This window comes from Arvicola amphibius, chromosome 3 (genome assembly GCF_903992535.2).
Source record: "Arvicola amphibius chromosome 3, mArvAmp1.2, whole genome shotgun sequence".
Lineage (NCBI taxonomy): Eukaryota > Metazoa > Chordata > Mammalia > Rodentia > Cricetidae > Arvicola > Arvicola amphibius.
The window spans coordinates 156,880,075-156,904,525 of record NC_052049.1 but is presented as its reverse complement, the minus strand read 5'-3'; the positions used below and the strand labels follow the sequence as shown (position 1 = coordinate 156,904,525).

General features: G+C 45.6%; 1 pseudogene; it reads right to left on the bottom strand.

Moving 5' to 3' along the window:
• Positions 1 to 14,578: 14,578 nt before the first annotated feature.
• On the bottom strand, positions 14,579 to 15,449 carry LOC119810642 (annotated as a pseudogene).
• Between the last annotated feature and the right edge of the window lie 9,002 nt (positions 15,450 to 24,451).

The window sequence follows — 24,451 nt, the reverse complement described above, 5'->3', positions numbered from 1 at the left end:
TTCAGACTTTTGTCCTGTAGAACGGTGAGAGAGAATCAGTTTCTAGTATTTTGAGTCACCAGTGTGTGGTGCTTTGTTCCGGCAACCCAAGGACACAGGCAGTCCTCTCTGGTTAAATGCCAAGTGGATGCACTCTGACACAAATATTGAACCTCAGCCTTGTTTGTCAAGTGTCCTGAGGTTTATTGTTTGGGCGACAAAGGAAGACTAGAAATAGGAGGCCTCCGATGTCTGTCTCTTCAAGTCTGCCTTTTATCCTTTGCCAGCTGGTGACTCACCTTAGAGGGATGCAGGATTTGAGGTTCCGATGGACTCTGTGGGTCACAGAACCAGTTGCTCTCTTGTATAACTTTCTGTTCGAAATAAAAACAACCTATACTTATATGAGCATTAATGCTGATTGGGTGCTTTATAGCTCTAGGTCTTCAGGGAGGATTTTATTCTCTGTGCTCTTCTCATTCTGCTATCGTCCCTGTTTCAGCACTGAAGAACCTGACACAAAGAGACGTTTTTCTTCTTCTTAAAGCCATGGAAGCAAAGCTCAGACATCTCCCTAACTATTCATTAAGTTACTAATGAATATAATATTATAAACCTGGCATCAAGGCTGGTTTTCCCACTAACCAAAGTGACATGCTCACTGGATGGACATCCCCACGGGGTGTTGTGGCTGCCTTTGAGAGTGCTCATGTTCTTCCTGGACACCTGGCTAGACACCTTCTGGGGTTGCCTTAAAGATATTTCAGGGATACCACATGTGACCTTTAAATTCTCTTTAAAGAGAAGAGTCTCATTTCCTCCTGTCACTGATGCTGGAACTGCTCATGTCACCTGGCCGTCCTGCCTTGGCCCATCTTTCCTACTCTCTCAGCTTTGGAAGAGAACTGGACCATTCAGAACCATACAGAAGTTGAGTGCAGTGTGGTCCAGCCCCAGGACCACCAGGGAGCTTTTTAGATAGCAGACCCTCACATGGTTCCCATTTCCCGAGTCAGAATTTGTTTTTAAGAGGGTGCCCAGCCTGTGTGCACATTGTAGAAGGAGATGGAGGGAGACAAACACCCTAAAAGGGCCACAACTTCGGGGAAAATACTGTGCCGTCTTGATCAGATGAGCTGACATCAGGGCAATCCAGATTCCATGGTTCTGGCTTTCCACATCGGGCACCTTATATCAGACAGCCTCCTTCTAGGCTATCCAGGGCCTTGCCAGTCTTGGGACCTGCCACAGTCAATTCCCCACCCCAGACTCCAAAGTTGGAGATGCCCTTTAAGGCTGCAGTGACTCTCAACAATTAAGAAATGGATGGTTAATTACTCCTTTCCTAGTACTCCTCATGGGGGACGACTGGAAGCTTCCAGTCAGCTGAGGTCCCTGGGTAGCTGAGCCTGTGAACGACATAGAGCACCAGTTAAGCAATCAACAGCCCTTTCACGCGGCACCAATGGCCTCTCCAGCCCAGCACTCAGGACAGAAGGGGCTGACTAGCTTGGAGAAGCCTAAGATGATCAACGCTGGGCACAAACCGCTGCTCTGACCCGAGTCCTCAGGACATTCTGCTTGTGTGGGCTGGGCTCTCTCAATGCAGACAATTTTTGATCATTGGCCATTTTGTACCCAGTGTCCAAAGCAGTTCTGATAGAGGAAGCCCTTCCAGTTTGAATGACAATTACAGGTAGGGCTATTTCCCATACACCAACAATATTGCAGTGTTCAGTGCTGTCTGTGGCTTGAAGGTCTGAGAACCCCAGAGAGAAGTGAGAGGCGCGTGGGTGGGAAGGACAGTGGCGCCATCGCTCCATGAGGATGGCAGGCGCAGATCACCTCTGACACATCTCCCAAGGCAGGCTGTCCTATGACAGCTGATAGGACCATGCAGGCGGTGCTGGGTCTGGCTGTCCTTGGCTGGGAGGATGACTCACGCAGGGCCTTGTTAACCTGTTTACAGTGAGTCATCTGGGTCCCCACAGGCCTGGTTCCCTCAACTGTAAAATAGGAGTACTAGTAACTGCCTCTTAAAAACGCAGGATCTAAATCAAAAGGCACCAAAGGTAGCATTCATGTCTCATTGGACTGTAAAGTACCCTCGGCAGGTAACATGGCAACCTTGCAGCGAGCGCAGCTTCTGCTTCCTGTTTGTAGAGCACGTCTCTCCTTGGGCATGCGCACAGTGCCTAAAAGAGGGACAAACTTCAACGCAGCACTATGTACTTCTCTCTTTAGACAGCTTTGAAAAGGTCTTTATTGACAAGGAGAATGCAGGCGAGACCCCAGGAAGGTGGAGAGAGAAGGGAAACTGCGGCTAACTGCGAGAATGTTGTTGGATGCTAGATCCATTTCTGCCCTCCTCCTCTGGGAATACCAGCCTCTTGTCAGCTGGCTCCAAGGCTCTCCAGCCTTCTGCTTTCTTAGCTACACGAGGCTTATTGCCAGTGGTGTATTTTTGAATGAGTGGCAATGGTTTCTTTGTCTGTGCTGTTTCTGTTGCCTAATTTCTCTTTCTCTGTAATTTGCTCCTTATTTTCAGAAATTCATAGAAGACTAAGGAAACTTGAACGCGTAGCCCCTCCCATGGGCCCTCTGATGTGATCACTAGATATTAAAGTTTTAATACTAGCTCAAAGGTAAGATATTTTGCCTGCAGTTGGCTGAGCGCTTTGTCCCTTTTGTCCCGGTATCGCCTCCAGTCTTACTTGCTCTTGGGTCTGTGACAATGGAGGAGTCAGAGGACATCCACAGTGTGGTTTGCAGCTCAGACCCAGCACCAAGTGAGCTAGCACAAGATCTTTGGGAATGTTCCTGAAAGCGTGACCTACCCAGAGATAGCTCACAGTCATTAAACTCTGTATAGGATGGTGATGAACTTAACCTACCCCAGCTGAAAGCACGCCCAACTTAGATCCTTTTGGCTTAGACTCAAAGGGTACCATGCAAGTCTTGCAGTGCAAGCTTGGGGCATTTAAGAGTCAAATGTATTTTTAAGGAAAATCTCAAATACTGGTGCAAGATACAAAAAGTTCATTTCAAAAAGTTAATAAAGCTCAATCACACAATTTTAATTGAGTCTTACTAAAATTGGTGAGATTTTAGAATGGTTTCATAAAACAAGTTTACTCAGATTCCCAACTTGGCTAAATCCTTTTGATGTCTTTCAATTTATTAACTAAAGAAACAAGAGAATATTCAATTAAAAATCAATGATAAGACAAGTCTCTAGAAATAAACAAAGTTAATGGAAATTATTCTGTCATTGAAGAGTGAATGAGGAGTCTGAGGAAATGGCTTAACCAGTGGAGGGTTTGCTGTGCAAGCACGAGGATCTGGATTCAAATCCCCAGCACCCACTTATGAACAGCTGGCCACCATGGTTTTCTCCTGTAATTCTAATGCTGGGGAAGCAGAGACAGGTGGGCCCCAGGAGATTGCTGGCAAGTTAGTCTTGCATGGTGTGGTAGTTTGAATGTAATTGCCCCCCCCATAATCTCATAGAAAGTGGCACTATTAGGAGGTGTGGCCCTGTTGGAGGAAATGTGTTACCGTGGGGGTGGGCTTTGAGGTGTCATATGCTCAAGCTATGGCCAGTGTGGAGACAGTTTGCTTCCTGAAAAGCAAGATGTAGAACTCTCAACTCCTCCAGCACCGTGCCTGCCTGCATGCTGTCATGTTCCACCATGATGATAATGGACTAAATGTAAATATAAGCCACCCCTATTAATTTTTTTTAATGAGAGTTGCCATGATTATAGTATCTCTTCACAACAATAGAAACCCTAACTAAGACACACAGGTTCAGTGAGAGACCCTGTTTCAAAAATATACAGTGGAGAGAAATAGAGAAGCTCATTGAGTTCTGCCACCACATGTACGTACACATGCACATGCTGTTTGTCCATGCATAACACACACACACATAAGCACACACACACGCATACACATACTAATTAAAGAAGAGTAAATTATAATGTATGTAATTCATTAAGAGGAGGAGAGATGTTTTGAATACAGATAATGGATTGGTTCATGGATGGCTTGGCTGGTAAGTTAATGAAGAGAAATCAATCATAAGAACATCTTTGAAAGAGATTAAATTTTTCTTTGCCTATTTGGAATAAGTACTGGCATTGACAAAGATAACTTGAAAGCTATAATACGATGGTAACACAGAACAGTAATCAACAAATTGACTAACAAATGCTCCCAAGTTCAAAAGAACTAAAGATTCATCTTCGCAAAAGACAACCCACATTGCATTGAAAGCCTACAGTTCACATATAAAAGATCATTGATAGAAGTTTCCTTAATCGGTAACTATATGGTTGGAGCAGAGTGTCCTCCCAGAGGCCCGTGGGGTTGAAAACCTGATCCTGGGCTTGTGGAACGGTTTGGGAGTTTGTTGAGTCTTTGGAACGTTTGTGGGGTATGCCTTGCAGCGTGGGTCACTGAGCTGAGCCTTTGACGAGTATGATCTGGCTCTAGTTTACATCTGGTGTTATGCTTCCTGATCCATTGAGACTTCACAAGCTGCTGCCCCACACTCTGACTGTGATGCCTTCGCTACCCTCCTGGCCGTGCCTCTGACAATGTGAGCACAAATAAACTGGTCTCCCTTCAAATTGCCTTCTGCCCGGCATTTTGTCACAGCAGCGGGGCAGTAATGGCTAGAGTAACGATACTAAATATTAATTTTCATTTAACTGAAATTACCAAACATAATTTTTCTCTGATCTACCAAGCTGGAGGAAAGACTCCTTTTAATATTTTTACGACAAGAAAAGATGATATTACAAAGTTCCAGTCTTATGAAGAGACTATCAATGATTAAATGAACAAGAATGTAGAAAAAAAACACGTTAGAGGCAAGTCAGGCACATTGATGAGAACAGCCTTCTTTTCCTGACTTTATTGTAAAGTCCCTAATATTTTTTAGCTTTACAAAAATTAGATTCTGTTATTAATTTTTTCATTTAAAATCAATTTTAGATTTTGTACTTGGTTTTGTTTTTCTAACTTTTGTTCAAGCAGGCTCTCACTCCTGTTGACAGACAGACAGACAGACAGACAGACAGACAGACAGACACACACACACACACACACACACACACGGCGGTGGGGAGAGAGAGAGAGACAAACAGATACACAGACACACATACACACAGATACACACAGGGACACACACATACATATACAAAGAGAGAGACAAACACACAGATACCACAGAGACAGACACACACACATACAGAGAGAAAGAGAGAAAGACAAACAGATACACAGACACACAGAAACATACAGACACACACATACACATACAAAAAGAGAGACAGACACACAGACACACACATCAATACACACAGAAATATACAGACATACATACATACAGACAGATAGATAGACACACACCTTTCTAAGTTTGAGGTCCCATGAAAAGTGAAACAGACCCAGCGCACTTTCCTGATTTCAGACTAATGTGTCCTCTGTAGAATGCCTTCCTGCTCTACAGCAGGGGACAGTGCCCTCTCTCTGGGATGGCCATCAGCACCGCCTCTCAGGGTGGTGTGGGGATTGGTTTCTGAGTTCTTTGAAGGAAAGAATTACATGTTTTTTTGTTTCCCTGGCTGCTCCCAGACACTGAATATGAGAGTCTGAATGTGAAGAACCTGAAATAAATGCTCACTGTCCTCTGAAGCCCAGAGCGCCTGCACCATGCACAGTCCCCCAGGTACTTTTGCGTTCTCTTTTTGCTGTCTAGAGAAGACTGATTACCTGCTCACTCTGGGATCCAGATATCTAATTTAGATGTAACCATGCACCTTCTCAGGAATTCTGCTTCCCCCCTTGTGGTGGAGGCACAGGTCCTGGACAGTCTTCTGCCCAATGCAGACACTGGGTTGGCCTCAGTTGTCTCTGGGAGGCTGACTCATGTCAAGGGAGCAGCGCTGGGGGTGGCTAGGGAATTCCTGGTGGTAAGGAAGAAGCTCTGGCCATGATTGGAGGGGTGGGGACATGTACCAAAGGGAGGGGCAGTCACTGAATCCCAGGGAGAGCCCTGGAGTGGGTGTTCCACAGGTATCCACGGTTTCCTGCATTTTATTTGAGGGTTTCCCCCTGGAGAGGCCGGAGAACATAAAGTAATTTTGTCCCTTGGAGTGCATGACTCTTTTCTCTTATAAAACTAACCTCATTGTGTTAGTTTTATTTCTTGTTGCTGGGACAAAGTACCCAACCAAAGCAATTTTGGAGAGAAAGAGTCTACTTCCACGCACAGCTCAAGGCTACATTCCCCCCCCCCCCCAAGCAGGGAAATTGCAGCAGCAGCAGCAGCAACAGCAGCAGCAGCAGCAGCAGCTTCAGGGGGTGTGCCCTATGCATCCTTCTACAGAAACAGAAGAACTATAAAACGATGCAGGACAGTGCTTAGCTTGCTCCCTTTGGTCACTCCTGGCACCAGTCTATAAATGGTTCCACCCTCATTCTGCATGGTCTAACTCAATCAGCCCAGTTATGAAACTTCCTCACAGGCCTCCCTTATAATTCCTCATTAAAACTTCCTTCGGAGAGCTGGGCAGTGGCGACACACGCCTTTAATCCCAGCACGTGAGAGGCAGAGGCAGGAGGATCTCTGGGAGTTCGAGGACATCCTGGTCTTACAGAGTGATTTCCAGCCCAGCAAAGGCCACACAGAGAAATCCTGTCTCGAAAAACCAAACCCAATCAAACAAACAAATCAACAGTTTTCCTTCCCAGGTCATTCTAGGCTGTGCCAAGTTGACAACTACAATGAACCACCACACTAATTCTCCTTATCTGTAAACTGCGGTGGATAGTGGGAAAAGTAGGTTAAATAACGGAGTCGCTCCATGGAATGACATTCCCTGGGGATTGTGCTGGCCTTGTGACAGACAGTGAAGGTCTAAAATTCGGTGACAACTTGGTTGTGACCCTGGCTTTGCCATGCTGCCTTCAGAATTTCTCCCGGTTATCAGGGCCACATACCTTTGTCCTTCGGAAGCTTCTAGGTGCTTCCTAGAATAGAATAGAGTTGTGGGGATTTCTGGAATAGAGTTGTGGGGTTTCTGGGCAATGTACAACTTCAGAGACCACCGAGACCAGCAGCTTCCAAACAGTTTCATAGCCAGGAAACTTGGGAGGAAAACTTATACAGAGCCCAGTATGTCAAAGACTTGTGGTAGCACCAGACTAGGGGCTCAGCGCTTGCAGGTGCTGCCTCGGATGGGTGGAGCAGTCTGAAACCAGCTTTTCCGCATCTTCTTCTAGGAGGATATCCATCAAGCACCAAGTCCCCTCGTTGGAAACCGTGACGCTAATCTAAAGCCTTACACGGGAGTGGAGAGCACGGAGAAGAAAAGTTACTCAGGATGACTCAGGAACCCTTTGGTTTCTCCTGACCTCAGTTTCCCTACCTATAATCTGAGACCACAAGATTCCAAGGTGTTAACACCCCCAACCATGTTCTAAACTAACACATGACACGGGTGCCCCCTTGTGGTGAGAAAAGTCCCTGGCCATCCAAAGCGTCTTGATTGTCTTTGCAGATTTAGGCAAATGGAGGCCCAGCATAGGCCTTCCTTGTTTTCTGCCCCATTTAGTGCTGTTGCCACCAAATCAGCCTATGTCCAGAGTGGACCATTTGGAGCTCCTCCTCCCTTGTCTACTACGTGGTCACCATTTCCTTTCAGGGCATTACTGAGCTTCAAATGCCCAGTATCTATCCATGGAGTGCATGGCATGTTCCCTGTTATGTGAATTCTCACTGCCATGACCTCTACACATCTCAGTAAAATTCACTGTAAAATGAAGTGAATGCATGGCTGAATCTTGGATTATAGCCGACCAGGTTCTCCCCATTGCTCATGAAGCATGCTGAATACAGCTGCAGTTGCTCCTTGGACATTATAGGCAGAATTTTACCGCCATTCCCATTAAATATAACATTTTTAAGCCAGTAAGCACTTTATAGATAGGAGGCTTCTTAGCTCTTCCTTTGATTAAGTGAGGGAGAAACATCAGGAGTGATTGGATAGACACTCAGAGCTCAAGCAACTCCCAGAGACAGGTAGCCATTAAGGGCTGAAGTGGGACCGTCCCAGGTAGGGTTAGTTCAGAGCTGTGGCAGAGCTCAGTGTTCATGGAGGTCCATACTGTATAGCCTCAGGGTATTTGCAGAGGAGATGCACCTGACTTTCAGAAGCTCTTCCAAACCACAGGGAGAGCACCTGCTTTGTAAAGAGAAAGGCACCAAGAGGAGTTGAAGGTGGGACAAAAGGGATGGCTGTTTGAACACAGCATTCCGAATGTTAAAACTATGACTCTTATCTAGGTCTCCAGATGCTTTGGGTGAGTCGGGGTTTTACACAGGGACTGCCAGAGGCCGTATTAGGTGTTTTCCAACAACATTAAATACATAGTTAGTCTGAATTGTACCCTGGGGCCTGCTAAATAATGCAGAGCCTGGGTTCCCTGGTCTTGCTTTTGAACTGTTTGGAATGACTCTTGAGGAAGAAGAACACTTGAGATGAGGAATTCCAAAATACTCACGAGAACTTCGCCTGATCTAAAACCTCATCACATCTTTCTCCTCTGCCCCACTGTGAGGTTTTGTGATCTGCTGAGATGATAGAGTCAGGAGTTCCGTCCGTCCGTCCGTCTGTCTGTCTGTCTGTCTGTCTGTCTGTCTGTCTGTCTCTGGCTCTCACTGTGAGGTTTTGCGATCTGCTGAGATGATAGTCAGGAGTTCCCTCTGTCTGTCTGTCTGTCTCTGTCTGTATATCTGTGGCTCTCTGTCTCTGTCTCACTCGTGCTTGTGTGTGTTTGCACGTGTGCACATCCCTGTGGAGGCCAAAGGTTGATGTGGGGCTTCTTCCCCGGTCACTATCCACTTTATTATTGTTAATTATTGTTATTATTAATTTGAGACAAGGATTCTCACTGTGCCTGGAGCTCATATATTCAGATAAACAGGTTGCCCAGCAAGCCCCAGGGATCCTCCTGTCTCAGCTCTGGGATTCAGGCATGTGCCTGGCATTTTCACATGGGTGCTGGGATTGAATGGGCTCCTCATGCTCATGCAACAAGCAGCTCACAAGCTGAGCGATCTTCCCAGCCCACAAGCATGGTCGCTTAATAAATTCGTGGCAACATACATGCTGTGAGCCATGAGAGAGGACAGAAGCCAGTTCCTAACCCTGATGGCACAGGTGAGAACTCCCTTTGCTCACCAGACTCGCAGGCTATCCCCTCGAAGGTAGCTGAGAGTGATCCTGGAGAGCGGAGCTGTCAGGCAGGTGCTCTTCATTTCAGAAGCGCGAGGAAATCACTACTTAAAAGCTGGGGAGGTTTAGTCATGGGCTTTGTGTGAATGCTGCTCTGCAGGGAGGAGCAGCTCGGAGGTAGCTGTGCTGATTAGGAAAAGCCCCAGTAAATTAGCTGTACATCAGAATGTAGGAGGAGGGCCCGCTTGTTTGTCCCGGCCACCCAACTAGCTTAGCCCCGAAATAATCACACAGAAACTGTATTAATTAAATCACTGCTTGGCCCATTAGCTTCTTATTGGCTAACTCTTACATCTTAATTTAACCCATCTCCATTAATCTGTGCATCACCAAGAGGTTGTGGCCTACCAGCAAAGTTTCAGCACGTCTATCTTTGGCGGCTCCATGGTGTCTCTCCAACTCTGCCTTCCTTCTCCCATGCTATAGGCCAAGCCATTCCTTTATTCATTAACCAATAAAAGCAACACACAGACAGAAGGTCCTCCCATGCCATCAGAACAGGGGACTGATCTGGTAGAGCTAGGAGCTGATGGGAGGAGGGGGTGATACTAACAACTGAGTCACCCAGGTAACCCCACCCTAGTGGGAAGGAAGGGGTCTGGAGCTAAAAAAGAAGGCAGAGCTGCAGGTTCTTTTTCCATCCTTCCTTCCATGGCCTGAGAGTGCTCTTGAATGGAATAGCATAGCTGGAAGGTTATCTCTGCCTTGGGGGCCTTGGACCCTCCACTCGGCTCAAATCAGTGGACATATCTTAGGTGGTTTCTGCTAAATAATGTATAGACTCCAGTGCCAAGGTTGCATCGATCAAATATAGTAGCATTTGACTCCCATGATAACTAGATGGTCCCTATTTCTCCTATAGTCTTCTATTTCCAGCTAATTTTCCTCATTTCAACTATTGATACTTCTTTTTATAGAAAGGTTTATACATATTTCCTTGATTTATGATGGTGTTATAGCCTGATAAGACCACCATAAGCTGATGTAATGAAGGGACTCACTACACCTAACCAGTAGAGTTTCACTACTTAGCCTAGGCCACCTTCAACATGCTTGGAGCCGTGTCTTAGAAAGTAGTCAGTCAACAGTCTAACACAAAGCCTGTTTTATAATGAATCATTGAATAGATCACGTAATTTCCTGCATACTCTGCTGAACGGGAGTGGGAAAATGATTGTATGAGTATGCTTTTCACTCCATCATAAAGAAAAATGAATCAAAAACAAAAATAACAGCAGCAACAACAAAACATACCTTGTTAGTTGAATCACCCTAAGTCCAGGACTGTCCATTCTCTACTAATTTAATGACAACTTTTTTTTTAATTCTGAAACCCTTCCCCCTAAATCTGAGCCTGCTTTGCTCTGACCAGGGAAGGACCCTACAGCGGACACTTTAGGCTGACTAGATTGTCTCTGCCATAGGGCTCAGTTTTGCCTTTGCAATGAGAGCTGTAGAGATGAAGCCCACATCAATGGTGGGACTGACTTTGATTTGGCTTTGCTCTTGGAATTAAAGGCAAAGGTCAGGTGGCAGCATCCAATACCCATTGGCAGGCAGCGACTGCCTGTGATCAAGTTAGGGCATTGCACAGGTCTGGATAGAAGGGCTACTGAAATCACCTAGTGATGTCTGCCACTGGCCTAGGTGGTGGGAGCTAGCAGCAGCTGTGGGTTGAGTATTTGCAGAGCTGCTGAGCAACCTTGCGTTGGGGAGATTAACTGAGTTATGATGAACATGAGCTGGGGGCTGGGGAATGGAAACAGAGGCAGCACTGACAAAATGTGAGGGAATGACATAGTAACTCCCTGTGGGTAGGCTTACTTTGGTTAATATATATGGAAAGCCTCAGGGAGGTATATCCGTCCAGGTCCCCCACCCCCATTTCAGAAGCTCGGCTTGATGCTGCAGACATGTCACCGGCTGATTTCCCAGGGAATTCCAATGCTGCTGAGAAGAACTTTAGGGCATCTCTGGAACCAGAAGTAGACTCTTATCTGGACTTAGGTTTACCACCCAGCATTTAGTCACCACCCTGCTCAGGTGAGGGGCAGCCCAGGAATTGCCATGCAGTGACAACCTAGCACTGTATTCTTGCTAGTGAGTTTGCCTTGGTTCCCTGGTTTACCATCTGGAAAGAGAATCTGCCCAGAACGTCATTGGACTTTGGGTCTTTGCCCAGCTTCTACTAACTGGCAGCCCGGTTGTCCAGCTTCTATGTAGGGTTCTACTTCATCCAACACAGCACCCCGAGCCACCATGCTCCTCTCTAGTCCCTGTTGATACCATAAGACTTCTTTCATGAAAAGGAAGAGCGTGGTTGCTAAGGAACATTTCCCAGTCCTCTGGACCAACCACAGGCTACTCAGACACGGTGAGCTCAAGGGTCAACTCTCTGTCTCATCCCCAGTCCCACAACTCCCCAGTCATCTTAATCCTTATCTTTTCTGATGAGACCTTCATCACATCACCAGGGACACAAGTCACATTCCTGAAATGACTGTAGCTTCTAGCTCTATGCAGTCTGCTAGATTTCCCAGGCTCTCTTTTGACATTTGCTTTTCTGTTTAAATGCTCCTAGGGATGGTGACATTTTGAGCCTCCGCACGTGCTGTTTCTTGCCGGTCACCATCTATCTTTAAAGGCCTCTTCATCCACTGATTTGTGTTGGGTCATAGATGTTGCCAACACACAAACCTGGGAGTAGAGGGAGAAGAGAAGCATCACACCTTATTATTTCATCCCTGGAACAGGACTGTGATTTCACACTACAGCCCACCTCCCAGCTCTCAGCTTGCGGAATCTCTCTCTGTCCCTGGAATCTTGCAGTATGCAGGACCCCTGGCCCCAGGCGTGGAAGCAGCAACAATCATCATCCTGTTCAACAGCAATCTCACCCACAATTTCACCCTGTTCAACAGCAATCTCACCCACAATTCCAGCTTGAATTCTGGTTAAAGTGGAGAAATTTCCTCAGCATGTGAGAGTCTCGAAAAGCCATTAGGGTCTTGCCTTTGAGTGTTCCAGAGCTAGAACACTGAACACTCTAAGCTGAGCTTCCCAAGCTAGGCCCTCTGACCTGTTTATAGAGAAGCCTCTAACTACAAGCCTCTTGACACCTCTCAGGCCTGCAAACACATGTGCATGCTTGCACATACATGCAGTATGCATGCACATGATTCTCTCAAATCAGTATCTGTGAGTAAAACCAGATAGTTTAACCCAACATAAAACACAAGTATGTTTATTGCTGTATGGAGAGAGAGAAGCAACTCTGAAGAGCAGATGTTGACCCAAGCACAACTCACGTGTGCTGTTACCTTTATGAGCACTGCAACACCCAGCTTCTCACTTTAAAGCAGTGGCATTTGAAACAGGGGGTGCACAATGCAGGCCCCGGGGAACCCTTAAAATGATCCCATGCCTGCATGACACTCAGAGTCAAGCCTGACATTCTGAAAGGATTGGCTTGGGGACAGATATTTTTAATGTGCACTGTGATTTGGAATCATGGGTTTGAACTCCACCATCTGGGTGACAGCTCGTGGCAGGGTAGGTGAGTTATTCCAAATAACTCGAAACTCCCAGACTATAGCCCTGGAATGATGTTAGTGGCTTCTCACACAAATATTGGCTTTTTGAGCCTACTGCCTATCTACTAATGGCAGGCGGTGAGCAGTTAATGGCAGCTTTGGTACCGTATTGAGTAGTGGGCTTTCTTGGCCTTCATAAAAAGGGAAAAAAACATCCAGAAGGTCATACCACATTCCTCTGTATTTGAGACTAGAAGTTGCTCAAGTTATTTTGCTTCATAGTCCATTGATTGGCCAGAGCTGGTCATGTGTCCTGCCCAGAAACAGAGAAGCTAGGGAGAGAGGAAAGGGCTGTAGATGGTGGCCTGGACACCATTGTCCCGACTGCTTCGGCAGTTTTCACATGTTGCCCACAAGGCTGGCTTGGTTCTCACTAAACTTACACAAGGATCAAATCATAAATTTTTATCGGGGAGCATGCAAGAAAGAAAGTCAGGCCTAACCTGTGATCATTTGTCTTCCCAACTTTAAAATGGCTGCCTGCCATTTTTTCAGTATTTTTCTGTCTTCCTTGAATCTTATCAAATGCTATCAGAAAATAGTATTTTATTCTGGCTCTTTATAGGTACAATCAGTCATTTCAGGGCTTCCCAGTGCTCTGGTGCTCCTCACATTTGCTGTCTTAAGAATTGCTGCTTTGGGGCTAGAGAGAATACTTGCTGATCAATTGTGAGTTTGGATCCCATCACCCCATGAAAAATCAGATGTCCCTAAGCCTCTATAACTCCCCCTCCAGGAATCCTATATACCCTTCTATATTATTTGTTCACATTTATTATTTCAGAAAAGTTTTTTTGTTGTTAATTAGTCTTTTTATTGTTTTGTGCTTTTTTGTGTTTTTTTCTTTTTAATTGAAGGCCCCTTTCTGGTCCTGCTGCCATGAGTGGCAGAGAACGAGGAAAAGGGGAGGGCAACCAGCTGGCGAGGGAGGGTCACTCCACACAGACAAGCACAGAGTCATTATTGTGGTTAGAAGTTGGCAGCATGTGATGGGGGGATGAGGAGTAGGGGTGTCATTTAAAAAAGGCAGGCTCCCCCCAAACTGGGTGCCTGGGAAGGGACTTGGTCTGCTTCAACCCAAGAAGAATCAGAAGATCAAAAGCAGTTTGGGAAGGCCAGAACTGTAAGGGTGGGGGAGATGTGTCCAGAGGTGGGGGAGACATTTGGCAAATGGAGTGAAGGGATTATCATCCCCCTGCTGGGATCCCCCTAGCCCCTCCAGTCTGGTAGGAAAGCGTCAGCCTGCAACACCCATGAGCAGCTCTGGTGCTGCTAAGTGCTCCAGAGGAAGCAAGATGAGAACACCTCACTGATAAAAGGTACCAAGTCACGTGGCTAACACAGACAAGAATTATGGGTTAACGTAAGTTATAAGAGTTAATAAGAGGGCCAGGCAGTGGTGGCACACACCTTTAATCCCAGCACTTGGGAGGCAGAGGCAGGCAGATCTCTGAGTTCTAGGCCAGCCTGGTCTACAAGAGCTAGTTCCAGGACAGGCTCTAGAAACTACAGGGAAACCCTGTCTTGAAAAACCAAAAAAAAAAAAAAAAAAGAGTTAATAAGAAGCCCAAACTAATAAGTCAACCAATTTATAATTAATGTAGACCTCTGTATGTTTTTTTTTGGGGGGGGGGACTGAATGGCTGTAGGACTGGGTGTGACAGAAACCTCAGCCAACAGCAGGGGGCTGGAGGCGGCTCACAAAGACTTGCCCTCCAGAGAGATGGCAGCACTGCCACCTAGTTTTTCTGCCAGGGTGCAGCAGTCCTTGACTTCCTTGTAGCAGTTTGCTGGTAATTCACATTTGATTCCTGTAATCTTCTTCTTGATGGCATCCTTGGAGCTGGTATAGATCATTTTGCTCTTACGGGGTGCAGTCTCAGGGGCCCAGAAGTTGAACACTTGTTGCAAGGAGGGGCTGCTTGTTCATCGCAGCCACCCGGCTAGCTTAGCCCCAAAATAACCACACAGAAATTGTATTAACTAAATCACTTTTTGGCCCATTAGCTCTAGTTTCTTATTAGTTAATTCTTGCATCTTAATTTAACCCATTTCTATTAATCTGTGTATCACCATGTGGCAGTGGCTTACCGAGTAAAATTCCCAGCGTTTGTCTCCAGCAGATCCATATTGGCTCTCTCTGACTCTGTTTTCTTCCTCCTAGAATTCAGTTCTGTCTTCTCTGCCTATCTAAGTTCTGCCCTATCAGGCCAAGGCAGTTTCTTTATTCATTGGCCAATGAAAGCAACACAAAGACAGAAGGACCTCCTACACCAAACACCAGGTCCTCCTTCTTGCTCTCCTTGATCTCATAGGTGGCATTGTAGAGAGCGTAGCGGCAGTCCTTGTCTGGCAGCATCTTGACAAAGGTGGTATAGGGATCGCCCACAGTCTGCCCCACATTTTCTACCAGAATCTCCTTGCCCTCCTCCAGGATGGTGTTCTTGTCCTCACTCAGGCGGAAGAGTGATGCCTTCTTTCATTTCTTCACTTCTTCTGGCGTTGAAGACTTGTGCATTTTCATGTCATTGAACACCTTGATGACACTGTCAGAAACAGTCACACCAGAGGCCACGTTTCTGGAAGTAGAAGGGAGACAGGGAGAGCTACAGAGGAACTGAGCCACTGCAGCTGCTACCGGGATCTGACTGTCAGAAAACGTTTTAATAAATGTGAATGTTAGAGGTTTATTTATTCCCATTTATTCCCAGAAAACGTTTAAATATCATATTGAATATTATGAACTGCAGTTATGATTTCTAGTGAGATTAGACATTTCCACAATATTATCTCTTACCTCAAGAAAACATTTTATACTTTTAATTATTAAAGTCTTTATGTTCCTTTATAAATGTTAGCATTTTGTATAATTTCAAATATATGTGTATGAGTGTATGTATGGATATATTATATATTCATAACACACACTGAATGTAAGAAAGGAATGTTCCTGATATTTGTGCAACCATTTTATAGCAGTCACTTCACTCAACCCTGATGGAGTTTTCCCAGGGAGCAAGCTTTCCTTCCTGACGAGTGTCATTTAGCTTTGTCCTACCTTGTAATTTTGCATGATTTGCTTCCTTACCTTATGTCATTGCCTGCATGCTTCGGAACAATGTTTAATCACGGTGAGAACAGAAGTATTCTTGTCAGTTCTTATTTAAAGGCAACGGCTGCAGTGTTTGCCTAGCGAGTGTCATGTTGATTGGTCTGTCCATTACGGAAGCATTCTTCCACTGACAGTTCACGGAGCATATTCTCTTGTAGCACCACAGACTGAATTTTATAAAAATGCATGTTGACTTCTGATGGTGCTTCTTGTGTGTCTTTTTTCTTTTATCCTGTTGATGTGATTGCAGTAATTTCTTCCATCATTATGCTAGATCCCCAGGGAATAAAACAGAGCTGTTCTGGTGTCTGACGCCTTTGAAAGGTGAACTCTCAGTCAGGCGCAGGGCACTTACCTAAACCCTGGTATTCATGAAGCCAAAGCAGGAAGATTGAGATATGAGGCTCTCTTGAACTTAGAGTGAGAACTTGAAACAAATAATACGTAGACTGCTTAATTGACTTTCCAAATTTGCTTCTGCATTAAATGGTGAGAGGTGTCTGCCCAAACACAACAATCTCCTTCTTCCTAGGTATGTAATCAAATGGCTACTCTTAAGTAATCCTCATTGCTGAGGGGTCCAGGGATCCTCATTCGCTGGCAGCAGATCTGGTTTGTTCCTTTTGCTGTAGAGAAATCATTGCTCTAACTATATTCTAGACTGGACAATGAGTTACATGGTCACATTCTGCTCTAATAAACTGTCCCCATTACATGTCACACACCTGCACGTGGGCACATTTTCACTAGAATACCTACTACACCAGTGAGCTGGCACACAGTAGGTGCTCAATACATCAGCTAAGATTATTTCTTGCATGAAAAAATGGTATGGATTTAAACATTTTTATTTAAAAAGAGCTCTTCTAGCAAGGAACCTCCCTCTTCTCCTCACAGTTTAAGCTTCTGAGGCTTCCTGATGGGCAGCAGAAGGCACACTGCTTATTAGCCAGAGACCACCCAGGGATGGTAGCTACCCTGCGTCTGAGTAGAAGAGAAGGGACTCCCTGTTGCTTCAAGTCCTTGGGAAGCACAGTTGTGGGCTTAGGGGCTCATTCAAGGAGAAGACGAGAAAAGGTGAGGGGAGCAGAGGAGAAGGGAAAACAGAGAGGGAAAGGGGTGGAAAGGGAGGAGAGGAGAAGGCCTAGAAGACAGGACAGGACAGAGGCAGCAAGGAAAACAGAGAGGATTGTAGGGAGTGGAGAAGTATGTGGCAGGTGGGTGGGAGAGGGCCAGATGGAGAGAAACAAAGGAGAAGGGAGAAGACAGTGGCTGCCCCAGAACCAGGCTGCACCCTCTGGTGGCGCTCACACAGCTATTTTGGAGGTGTTAATTTCTTACCTATTTTGGGAAACTGCAGGCATGCTCACCTCTCTGGAATGTCTCAGGCTCTGCCAGCCTGTGATTGCAGAATAAGGTCACACTCCTTTGAACTGCTCAAATTCACATCAGAAAAATGTTCTTCTGACCTTGCTGAGAGACAACTCTCCGAAGAGCCCGGAGGTGCTTTGCTGTGAGGCAGCCCCTCTCACAATTGTAAACCACAGAGCCCCCTTTCTTCTGCTTTGAACTAATAACCCCAGTGGGCTTCGCTTTACAAGACCAAGTTGTCCCCACAATACTCCTGTACCAATTTCTCTGATCTCCCCCTTTGCTCTTCAAAACCTTCCCTCCATCCCTCCTGCAGATAGACCTTGGGCCCTAATTCCTACAAGGCTTTCTTGAGTGGTTGGAGAAATTTAAGTTGCACAGCTCAGGGGCAGCTCATCTGTAAGGTTTTCTCCAGGATCTCCCAGCCTGGCCCCAGCCTAGCCTTCCCCATTCCTTCTATGAGAGAATATCCATAAGCCCGATCTTGTGAGGGTCTTGGGCAGGCATTATATCTTGGGCAGGCAGAGGGTGATGGAGTAAATAAGGGTTGTGTCATGTCTGGAAGACAGTGCCCTACAGCAGGCCCTTTCTCCTTGCTTCCTGCCCTTGTAGCCCTCAGAGGGAACAATTTTACCTCTTCCCATGCCCCCCTTCAAGGCCTGAATTAGTTTGAGACTGAGGCTAACAAATGACCACAAAACAGGAGGCTTCCAACAATAGAAACTCATTTCCTCATTGGTCTGAGGTTCTCATGGTGGCTTCTTTCCAGAAGCTCTGAGAGAGAAATCATGTCTGGCTTCTCTCCTAGCTTCTGGTGGCTGCTGGCACATCTCTGATCCCCCTCTTCTTCCTCTCAGAAGGACATTCATTAAACATCAGAAGCATTGTTTTTTCAGATTATAATGCAATTACTTTTCTCTCTTTCCTGCCTTCTCAACATACCCACCCGTATACCTCTCTTCACCCTTCAAATTCATGGCCTCTTTTTAAACTAATTGTTATTAGATGCATATATGCATGCAAATATACATATAATCCTAAAACTAACCTGGGGATTTTAAGTCTACATTTCAGCGCATTATAGAGCCGTTACTGCTTCCAGGATGAACATTTTTCTGGGAGCAACGGCCCTTCATTCTGCACACCACCCTATGCATGCAGCCTTGCTCTGAATTCCCAGACACAACTGAACTGCTTCCAGCACACTAGTCTAACATCTGTCTTTGTTATATAAGTCTCTCAAAGTCAACTCACAGCTGTTTGTGGAGTGAACTAAGTGGGCATTTGCGCCCTGACCAAGAGGACGGTAGTGTGTTCCATAAACTTATGGACACTGAATGCTGATGGGGAGCGTGTGTGTGTGTGTGTGTGTGCGCGCGCACACACACACACACACACACACGTGACAGGAGTTCTAACATCTAATTCTTATATATAGCCCAGCTGGAGCTGGAAGAGAAAATAAAGGTGCTTTCACCATTTCTAATCAGTTACAGGAGAGGGTAAATTGCCCCAGACTGAAGTCTGTTAGGGACCAGGTGGGATTAGAAGGTGGAATTAGAGGAGAATGCAGCTGCTCAGTAGCCCAGAGTGGCCTCAGTTGTACTCCAGCAGCAATGACAATGTTGCAGCGAGCACTGAATACTATTCAGAGAGGTTGGGGAGAGTGAGTTCCACAGGTCCATCAGGGAATATCAAGGCCAAGAAAAAACAAATAACTTCTACACTGAAGAACCTCATGGTCGGTGTCTGAAGCCAGGAACTGTAAATTGAACTGTACACAAGCCAGACAGATGTTGCACCAGAAGGCACTGGGACACACTGGGAGGTGCATCCCTTGTTCATGTGGACAGAGATCATGGTGCAGGGTCTTATTAATTGAACATTAGAGGGCTTGAGACCACTGACGGGAGAGGATGAGGGAACAAGACACAGCCACCAGGGGGAACTGAACGACAAACATTTTCTAAAGAGCACATGTAACAAAAGCCATAAGGAGAGGAGCGGGAAGACCCTGTGGGTCCAATACATTTCCCTCCTCCTGCTGCAGCCGCCGCACTGAAGCTGCAGCGGGCTTTTCGTGCTTGTTGGTACAAAATGCCAACATACTGGGAAACTCATGTGAAGGACCAGTGAAAGCCCCACAACATATTGACACCTTCCCTCTGCTTACCAGCCAGCATGTGTGGCAGAGAAACAGCTCTACACTGAGGGCCCAAGTTCAGATTCCAGCTCAGGCGGCTCTACTTGGCTACTTTCCCTTTGTACCTCCGCTGCTCGGTTAGTTAGTCACTGCAAGGGAGAGTATGATAACCCCCCCCCCCCCATGGCATTTCCAACCAACCAAAAATAATTTCTGTTAAAAATTTTATTCATTGTTTATTTATCACTGTGTGCATGTGTGTGTGTTCAGGTGCACATATGTGCATGTACACGCACATGTGAGGAACTCAGAGGTCAGTTTTTGGTATTGTTCCTCAAGAGCCACCTATCTTAATTTTTGAGACAGAGTTTCTCAGTGGCACCTGGTGCACATAGTTTTTGGGCTAGGTCTCTGACTGGAGAGCCCCAGGTACCTTCTTGTCTCAACCTCACCAGCACTGGGATTGTAAGTGTATCACCACACCCAACTTTTTATGTGGGTGCTGCATATGAAATGCAGGACAGCACACTTATGTGGTAAGCACAGAGTTAGCTCTGCAGCCCCCAATAACAATGATGTCTTCTGCTATGTTATGTGTTGCCCGGGCATGGCTGGGCAGTTCTCATTTAGAGTTTCTCAGGGGCTGCAGCCAGATAGTGGTTGGGACTGGAGTTCCCAGGATGGTCTCCTCACTTGTATGTCTCTGGGCTGGGGAGACTCACAGGGCTGGGGTTCTTCTCTCCACATGGTCACAAGTGGTCCCTGACACGGCAGCTCATGGGTCACAGAGTAATCCATGAGAGAAGCAGAAACTGTAGCACATGGGATAGAGGTGGTGGGAGTAAACACCGCTAGAGACACTTCCACCTCATCCTGTACTTCGAGGCAGCCAAAGAGGCTCATGTGGCTTTGGGAGTGGGGTGGGGATCACCACTCTACTCTTGAGGGGGATGAGTTGAAAAGGATTTGTGGACATTTTCAAATCACTGCACTATGCAGTGACTTGGGCCAATAGTTTCCCTTTATGGGATGGATGATGCACAGTCTATTCTTCTTGGCATTCTTCCAAGGGCCATCTTGGCAATTCCAGCTCTACGGTCATTACATATCATGCTGAATAGAATGCCTGTATGTCACTTTTCCCCTCTGCTTTCTGCTTTTCCTTTGGGAGAGGATGCCAAGCATGGAGATTGCAAGATCAAAAACCAAGAACTTTTAATTCCACCCTCCAGTTTGCAAATACCTTTGGAGCTATGCTGGAATGATTCTGGGCTGACTCACACTCTCCACACCTTGGTGTGTGTGCATGGGCTGTGTGGCTGAACCTTATTTTTATTTTTTTCTATTTCTCTTTCATGATGTGCAATCAAAATGCTTTTGTTTGTACTCAGGTTTGCAACTCTGCGCTCTTCAGGAAAGACCCTACCTTCTGGACAACTCTGATGTGCCCTCAGCAGCTGGGGACAGGACAAAACAGGGAGGACAAGAAAGGATCCGGCTCTCTCTAAGTCGAAACAGGCTTTTACTTGATCTTCTGGCACCTGTCACAGTGCTGTGAGGGAAGCAATATGGCAGCATATGACCATTAGAGTAAGAGCCCTTTGAGTTCTGTCTTTCCCTAACTGAATATGGGACCAGGCTTTTCGAGTTCTAATGATCCCCACTCTTTGGTAAGAACTGCTTCTCTTTGACTAAAACTTAGAGAAGGTCTGTATCATTATGGCAAAGCTCCCCTGGGACTAACTTGTCTGAATAATTGCTTCTGGAATTGATGTCCCCTCATCACATAAGGACTTTTGAAGTCACATAACACCTGAGCTTGGAAAGGGCTGTTACTTTCTATTTTAAGATTTTTGGTGGGCTCATGGAGACTGTTGGAATGCCAGGACTTGTTTTCATTTGTGAATTTGGAGATGGATTCTAGTGGGACTTGGCACTTACTTGAATTCTTCCACAGTAATATGGCCTGGAGGATCCAGTCCCAAATCTGAGCTCCATAAGACTAAAGTCTTTGTTCCAGCTGTCATTTAGCTGATGGGTGACTTTGGGCAAGCTTGTCTTTAGAAGCTCCAAAGAACAACATGGAGCAGGGCATTCCTGTTGCCTACACACAACACAGCTCTGGAATTTGGTGGCAGTGGGTGGGACATCTCTGAAGGCTTTGACTTCAATATTCCACTGTCATAGGCTGGCTTCCCTCATCTGCTGCCACTTCCTTATAGACAAGAGGGTTTGGGCATGGAGAAGAAAGTAAATACTATATTCATGGCAAAAAGATGCTTCTTACTACATTAAGACCATTAAAACAAACACCGTAAACCATGTGGTTTATACATATTAGAAATGTATTAGTCAGATTTCTAAGAACTGGGGGCTTTAATCATCTGGCCTCCTTCCTCATAGATGGCCCACTTTGCTGTGTCGTCTCTAGGCAGAAGGAACAAATTGCCTCTCTGGAACCTCTTACGTAAGTACAAACCCAATCATGACCTAACCCCACCCTACTCCCATTTTATCTCCATACAACGACCTTGAGAGTTAGAATTTTAATATGTGATTCTGGAGTGATCCTATATATTTAGACCTCACAGGTGTTTAACACAGCAGATTTTTCTTAAGCTAGAATGTTCTAGAAACAGTCCTTAGACAAGGACTTGACTATCATTGGATTTCTGACTGGTGAAACAAGATAAGAAGGAAAAAGAGGGCAGTTTAAATAATTTGAATCTTGGTTATCAACTTGAAAAGATTGAGAGAAACCTTAAGAAACAGGTAAAGTCTAATCCTGGGTGTGCGCAAGTGAAGGGTTTTCCCCTGAGGAAGCCCTGCCTGATCCTGAATGCCCAAGAGGCTGGATGGAGCAAGCAGCAGAAGTTCTGCTTGCACACGCAAGCACAACCCTATGTGATCAGATGCTGTCGCTCCTGGATATCAGACTTTGCCTTCTGTAGTAGTCTGAGCATAGATCCAGGCGAGCTCTCTCCCTGTCTTCTTCCCCCGTCTTGCTTCTCCAGAGACCCCGACTGATAAACTGGTGTTGACTGTGCAAACAGGTTTCCACTGTGGAGCAGGAGCTCACTTTTGCAGGACATATCTGGGAAAACTTATCTCAGAGTTTTATCTTTCTTTTTTGAGAAAGTAGTAAAGATTTTTATTGTCAATATAAGATAACACAAATAAATTAATTTTTGCAACAACTTAGAGTCCAGAGTTTCTCTGTGAGAAAGTTAGCTCATTACATAAACAGACTGCTATCTAAAATGATCTAACAAGTGTATGTGACAGTGTACAAGACCAACAGACTTGTGGACAATGAGAAGAAAGATAAGGGCATTTTCTCACTTCCTTTCCTCAGTAAGATGCTTTTCTGAACATATGAGACTAACTTGGTGGAAAATGGTCTCAAAGTTATCAGAATGAGGTGATGCCAAGTTCACATGAACCTGAAGACTATAATCCAATTGTTCCTATCATCTTCTTTCCTCTAACAAAAGCTTTAGCTGGGTGTGGTGGTGAACACCTTTAAACCCAGGGAGACAGGGGCAGGTAGATCTTCTCTTTGAGTCTACTGAGCCAAGTTCCAGCCTAGCCAAGGTTACATAGTGAGACCCTGTCTCACAAAACAGAGCATACACAACTACAAAAAGCTTAAGATCCAGGAACTAGGGGTGAAACTAACTGGTAGAGCACTTGCCTAGCAAGTATCTTGGAGATTTATATACCTGAAAATATATTCCACATCCCCAGGAGGGCCAGTTTTCTGGTGCATTCAGTCTCCTCTGCACGAGCTGAGGAAAAGTCTTTAGGTTGATCATTGAAGTTGTTTTCAGTCGATATGCAGAAGAACGGTCACACCAAGAAGATGTGGGTGAAGGCTTTGACCGTGTCTGCTGTTGCTGATATGCAGAACATTGTTCTGATTTTCTTGGTTATTTATGGTGTTAGACTGCACAGGAAATACATCTCGTAACAGAATTTGTATATATAAGCAAGTTTGGGAGTCTTTTTATAGTCTATATTGTCAAAAAGACAGAGATTGGATTTAGTTAAAAGGGACTGCCTCATCCAGCGAGTTGGTGGAGACAAAGGAACAACATCTGACTGTGTTAGAATCATATGACATTGGTTGGGCTGGAGAGGATGAAGATGTGTGGATAAGAGGCTCACATGTGAGAAGAAGAACATGCTTAGAGCCTAAAACCTGTGCCTCAGTGTGACAGACACCTGAGAAAGTTAATGTTAGGGTTTTTGTTTGTTTCTTTTTTTTTGTTTTTGAAAGGAGCAGGGAGAAATAGGTAGAGATAAAAAGAAATAGAGAGATAAACATGAAGAAAGAGAGTTAAGAGATAGATGGGGTGGATCAACTTTTAGGTAAAGGGCTTATTGGAGAGGGACACAGCATCAGGGTGAAGAAGTATCGATTTCAAGAGAAAAGGGTTAGTTTTTTAGGTCCCTAAGTGAGAGGAGAAAGTTGTATTCAAGGCGATGGGCCCAAGGTCAGCTGACATGACTCAGTTGGCATTAAAGACATTGGACTTTTAAATATTACTTGCTGAAGCAGTGTTTAAAAGATCCTAAAGACATTCCTGGATAAGCAGCATCTGGAAGAACAGTGGATCCAGGCAGTACGGAAGGAGACGGTTGTGTCAGCTGCCCGTCTCAATTTTGGGTTTGTTCTCTGGACATGCAGGAGGGGGAACTTGTAACTTGTGCTGAGTATGCTAGGATGGGAGAGAGAGAGAGAGAGAGAGAGAGAGAGAGAGAGAGAGAGAGAGAGAGAGAGAGAGAGAGGGAGGGAGGGAGGGGGGGAGAGAGAGAGAGAGAGAGAGAGAGAGAGAGAGGAGAGAGAGGGAGAGGGAGAGAGAGGGGCTACATGGCTAACAGTTGGGGTATATTTGTGTCACTGATTGTTCATATGTGGCTAGAACCTCAGCATCATGCAGAG